The sequence below is a fragment of the Branchiostoma floridae genome, chromosome 5 (assembly GCF_000003815.2).
Source record: "Branchiostoma floridae strain S238N-H82 chromosome 5, Bfl_VNyyK, whole genome shotgun sequence".
NCBI classification, from domain to species: domain Eukaryota; kingdom Metazoa; phylum Chordata; class Leptocardii; order Amphioxiformes; family Branchiostomatidae; genus Branchiostoma; species Branchiostoma floridae.
The window spans coordinates 3,144,022-3,149,959 of NC_049983.1; the positions used below are offsets into that span (position 1 = coordinate 3,144,022).

The following is a 5,938-nucleotide window of genomic DNA, read 5'->3' on the forward strand; positions in this document are numbered from 1 at the left end:
CATGTACATGTACAGTATTTAACTTTCTCTGGACTGAAAAACTGGGACCGCCATAGCCATGCAATCTGAGCACTTTCTCGTCCTTATTAGGTTGTCTTGCCATGGACGTTTAGTCATAGAAATGAGATTTTGACTTCCCTTTCTTCTGCTTATTTTTGTAGAATTCCACAGCATTAAGTATAGGTAGGGTATGCCCTAAAACGTTAGGGTGTTACATCAAACAAGTGGATTTACACAACGCAGATTATCCATTCAATTTACATAACTTTAGGTGATGTGACAAAGGGCCGTTCATGTCATGTGGCGCCGACCATCCGCATGCATCATTGGCGAATGACCTGCGATTGGTTAAATAAGCCAGTGCTTGCCTTGCATTGTATCTATTTACAAGCGTTGTGCAATGAACTTTGACTTGCCTTTTTCTAGCCCTCCGTAAGAACCACTGACTCATTCCTTTCGCTTGCTATCCGTCTTAAGCAAACAAAAAGAATGAGTCAGCGGCAACTGCAGAAGATGGTGCCTATCCTAGGCATAGAAACAGAGTCCTAGGCTCATTTTCAGCTGCAGTGCCGTAATGAACTGCTACCTCTGGTCGTGTGCTGCAATCAATTTCATTATCTCAGATAACCAATCATACAAGAGCATTCCTTTGACCAATAACACCGGCGGATTTTCTAGACTAGACCAATCGTGTATAGACTAGCCCCTGTGGTTACCTGTCTGAAACCCCAAAGTGTCGCGTCGTTCGTCTGCCAGCCGTCTGATGTGACAGACATACCTCGCAACTCTCATTACAAAAGGGCAGCACGACCGCTGTGAATCCTTTGTACTTCAAGCCGTGTCTAACCCAAGACAACAGGTTAGTAGGGTCGTTTTTCACATAGTGCATTTATGTGTTTTAAGCAAATTATCAACAGTCCAATGTAATGCCAATAATCGGCAACGTTAACGTTGAATTCTTTTGTGAACGTTGGAGGACATAAAAACGCGGACCTACCGGCGCTTACGTGTAAGGCTATTTCAATACGACCGATCACTGCTGTTGTTTACATCCGGGGTATTCCACGGCTGGCGCCTACCAGAATGGCAGTAGATTGGATTAAAAATTCATATTTGAATTAGCAGATCAAATTATTGGTTGATATGTAAATCAATCTTTTTCCAAACACCTGCTTTTTGCCTACCACTGCGTCACCGTGAGCGTGACATCATCGCGATCGCTCGTATTCCAACAAAGCAAGAAGACTGTCTCGACCTAATTGCAATAATTTCGCTTTGTTGCTTCCAGGATCTTATTGGTGCCATCAAGACGGATCAACTGCAGCTGCAATGTTCATGTTGGGACTTATCCCGGTGAGAGGTTGTCCGATGCCATCTCCACGGCTAGCTGTACGGTGACGTCCAGAAGATCGGTGCTCGTGTGAAAGCCCTGTCGGAGGACCCGAAACTAAGTTAAGTTCTTGTGTGTCTTATGGGGTGTGAAACGGAAACATATTGTAGAGATGGTCTGGGACTAACTTGTCGGCATGATAGGAAGTAAACAATTTGTGCGGTCTCTTATGTATTAAACTATAGGCCGGTGTCTCTGACATCGGTCTGTGGTAAAGTGCTCGAACACATCGTGCACAGCCACATGATGAAACATCTAGACACTCATGGCATTCTGTCCCTAGCGCAACATGGCTTCAGAAAGGGTCTGTCCTGCGAGAGCCAGCTGGTGCTTACCCTCCAAGACCTGGCCAAAAACATGGACCAGAACAAACAGGTCGATGCCATGGTGCTTGACTTTAGCAACGCATTCGATACCGTGCCTCACGAACGTCTGCTGAGCAAACTCGAGCACTATGGTATTTCTGGCCTCCTTCAGTCTTGGCTCAGGGCCTTCCTTGCGGAGAGAACCCAGAGGGTTGTCTTTGACGGTGGAACATCTCAAGTACCAGCCAATTTTCGCCCGCACTGACACATACAAATTCTCATACTTTCCCAGAACAATTCCGGAGTGGCATTCCCTGCCTGGCACGGTACTAAGTGCTCCCACCGTTGAGTGCTTCCGTGCCAGGCAGGACGGCTGCCCGCCCTTACCCGGTATATGAATCGGGTGCGGGACCTCAAACCCCCCCCCCCCTCCCCTACTTTGCCCCACGCGGGGTCATCTGGGGGTACCTATGATGATGATGATGATGATGATGATGATGATGATGATGATGATGATGATGATGATGAATTACAACAAAACAAGAAGGCTGTCTCGACCTAATTATAATAATTTCGCTTTGTTGCTTCCAGGATCTTATTGGTACCATCGAGCTCGGATCAACCAGAGGACCTGAAACTAAGTTAAGTTGTTATTTGTCTTATGGGGTGTGAAATGGAAACATATTGCAGAGATGGGCTGGGACTAACTTGTCATCGGCATGATAGGAAGTAAATAATTTGTGAGGTTACTTTAACTTTAAAAAATCTCTTGGTTGATGGTAAGGCGCTTGAGTGTGTTTTGTTGACATCTCGAGTGATGATGCAGGTAGGGGTTTATATCAGGACATTTTGTAAATGGAGGCTCCTTTTGCACTCAGGTCTTCAGTCCGTTTATGTGGTGTACAGGCCTGGTGTGTGGCTGATTTGGTTTCTGTGACTGTGTCGATGGCCGGCATTGTATTCGGCCAGTTACTGTAAATTCTGGTTGTTGTTTTTTTAAAACAGGGACTTCCCTGATTCACCATCTGTTGTCATTTCTGTTTTATGTCGTGGTCAGTGGTTGTCGGGAACCTAGACCATTACATAATCTGCCTTGTGTCGTTATCTTGGGTCCCGAACCAAGAGAACGACACAGGCCAGAAAGGAAAACAGGTGGCTGAAGAGCCTATTTAATATCAATAGTAAAATTTGCTTCATTTAGAAGCACTATACTTTTTGGTGTCGACACAGTTACAGAAACCGAATCAGCTATTCAATGGGCTTGTATAAGGCAGAAACAGACTGAAGCCATTACTCTCAAAATTGTAACCAAAACAAACGGCAGCATTACTTGGAATTTCAGCAAAGCGCACTCTTGTGCTTTCCATCATTCAAGAGATCATGATTATTCCCGCTATGTCTATGTTAAACCAAGAATTGAAATTACAATCACAAATCAAGTTAACTTCCTGTCATGCCTCATTCACATACTTAGCTAAGCTTACTTTAAGTATTAGGTATAGTCTTTACCATATTTCTTGGTGAAGTTTCATTTTTGTCTCGTCTTTTATACTGAGGATCATCGTACCGTAAGAAGAAATGTCTGGACGCGGAAAGGGTGGCTAGGGCTGGCGAAGGAAGGTGCCGAACGTGAACGATTCGCAGTCTTCCCACACATATGACAAGGTATCGTATCGTATTGTGTGAAAGCAGTTTTTGATTATAGCTAGGACAACGTTCTTTGCCAATGAATAACAATTCATTTGTGTTGGCAAGTTTAAGTTTATAGTTTCATTTTCAATGTTTGTACCCGAACAATTAATGCTCGGGTATAAATTAATGCTTGAATGACGCATATGAATACATTTGTATTATGGTTGGAATGTTTGTCAGGTGGATCATGGAAAAGTTTGGCATACGCATTCTTCATCTGAATATCAGATAGTCTGTATAGAGGTTTGGGGTGTCCAGTTTCTAGGTGCCATTGGACAGGCCTTAATCCTTTTGTGTTTGTGGCAGCGGTGGTACGGCAGCTGATGCATATGTCTGTTTCTTCTACCGATTTGTTAGAAATGACTGAACGTGGAAAGCAATGAACAGAGTTGGATAATGGACGTGTAAAGCGTCACCGTTACTGAAAGTGATTCGTGACAACGTCCGGTGCATCACCAAGGCACGAGTCTTTCCGAGACACAGACAAGGTATTGTACTGCATTGTGTGTCCAGTTCGTATACTCGCCAATGGACAGCCGGCGTTGAACCATTTGTGTTAGTTGCAGCGGTAGTGAGGCAGTTCATGCATGTCTGTTTCTTTTGCCGGTTTCACAGCAAGGCCTGCCGGGAAAATGTGGGCAAAGGAGGTGCCAGGCATCCGAGGAGACAGTGGTCCTGGCGGAAGCCGTCTTGGTGCCACTTCCCAAAGTTGGATTCGTTGAAAGTCGTCTTCATCAGCTTCTTGAGAAGACATTTCATAACTGGATGTTTAGAGGACAGTCCGTATGTCAATCATCTCTACAAGACCTGATCAGTCTTTCACGGACATATGACAAGGTATGGCACAGTGTGTTGTGTAAAATTAGGCAATCGGCCTATAGCTAGGCATGTTTGTAGCATTGTATCTTGTTTGCGCAGTATTGTCAGTCTGTATAAACCGACAGTAGTAACATTTGTAGGACTACCCGAAACGTTCTAATTGTGTTGTACTGTGTTTTGTGAAAGTAGCTTTTCTTAATTGTAGGACAGCAGTCTTTTTCCTTTGTGCTGGTAAATTTAAGCTTACAGTTTCAATGTCTGGACCCGAACAGTGCTTTGGAGAGTTTTATTTCTATAATCAAAATTATGACTGGTTGAACAGTTTGTGTGAGGTTGCATATATGTTTGTTCTACCGATTTGGCAGAAATGCCTGGACTTGCTAAGGGCGAAGGAGCTGGGAATGGAGGCTTCAGGTGCTACCATCACTGACGGTGCTTCGTGGCAACATCCAGTTCATCACGAAGCCAAGGAGTCATTCAGTCTCTCCAAGGCTCCTTTTGCACGCAGGGCTTCAGTCCGTTTCTGTGTTATACAGGCCCAATGTGTGACTGGTTTGGTTTCTGTGGCTGTGTCGATGGTCGGCATTGTTTTTAGCGTTACTCTAAATTCTGTTTTTTTAGAAAACAGGAACTTTCCTGGTTCACCATCTGGTGTCATATCTGTTTTATGTCGTGGTCAGTGGTTGTCGGGGACCTAGACCATTACATAATCTGCCTCGTGTCGTTATCTTGGGTCCCGAACCAAGAGAACGACACAGGCCAGAAATGAAGACAGGTGGTTGAAGAGCCTATTTGATATTAGTAGTTTAGTCCTTTAGACACACTATACTTTTTGGTGTCGACACAGTCACAGAAACCGAATCATTGCAGACAGAATGCAAAGTGTACATTATGTATATCAAGATGTTAGATTCATGTAGTTAAGCTTGCCTATTCCCATATTTTTGAGTCAAGCTTCATGTTGGTCTCGTATTGCAAAGAGGTTTGGAGATGCTGAGCTGTGTAGACATGCGTCTTTTGTAAGCAGTCTTTGTTTTGAATATATCATATCATGCCATTCCAGTACAGGGTGACTGTCTTTTGTTGTCACTTAGCCTTTGTGTTAAAAATGCATTTCAATTGTATTATTGTAATTCAGTAGATCGATTAATATTGCCCGTTTATTGATGAGTATAGGTTGTTTGTAGCCTTTTAAATCAGTCATTTGGAAAAATCCCTACCTAAGGCTTAGGCTGACGCTGATACTAACACAAAGACACAGACACGCACACACACTAACAAACTAACCCTTCCAAACACACACTAACATACTGATGCAACATCTTTTTGTCGAACACTAATAATCAGCTCTGCCTAAGCCTTAGACTACAAAATAACTTTCTAATCTTCGTCAAGTACAAAGGCGCCAAGCTACCTCTATACCATGTAATGACAATGTTACATTTACTGATCTGATTTTGGCTCTGTTGGCCACCGTGTCCTAGAGTAAGGGTAATTGTTAATCTATGTATGGAAGATGTTAAGATTTCAGTTCAATTTTTAAAGTTTTATATAGTGCTTGTGTATTTTTCTCAATTCATTGTGTGTTTTTTAGATTTGCACACATATGTTTTCATATATCTATTTTGTCAATAATTGCTATCAAATAAACAGTTTGAAATCAAATGTGTAGTGTTTATTCTACACTAGAATTGAAAGGAATGGCTGGCATCTTTGAATATAGGTACCGGCT

The 5,938-nt window shown here is 43.0% G+C and overlaps 2 long non-coding RNA genes across 2 annotated transcripts; both read left to right on the plus strand.

Annotated features, from left to right (window-relative positions):
- Positions 1-780: 780 nt before the first annotated feature.
- LOC118416670 lies at positions 781-1,610 on the plus strand. The gene is made up of 2 exons (XR_004831245.1): positions 781-859; positions 1,289-1,610. It is a non-coding gene; the product is annotated as an uncharacterized LOC118416670 (long non-coding RNA).
- A 571-nt stretch (positions 1,611-2,181) lies between these two features.
- LOC118416665 lies at positions 2,182-5,871 on the plus strand. Its single transcript, XR_004831239.1, has 4 exons — positions 2,182-3,360; positions 3,745-3,875; positions 4,003-4,224; positions 4,572-5,871. It is a non-coding gene; the product is annotated as an uncharacterized LOC118416665 (long non-coding RNA).
- Positions 5,872-5,938: the final 67 nt, after the last annotated feature.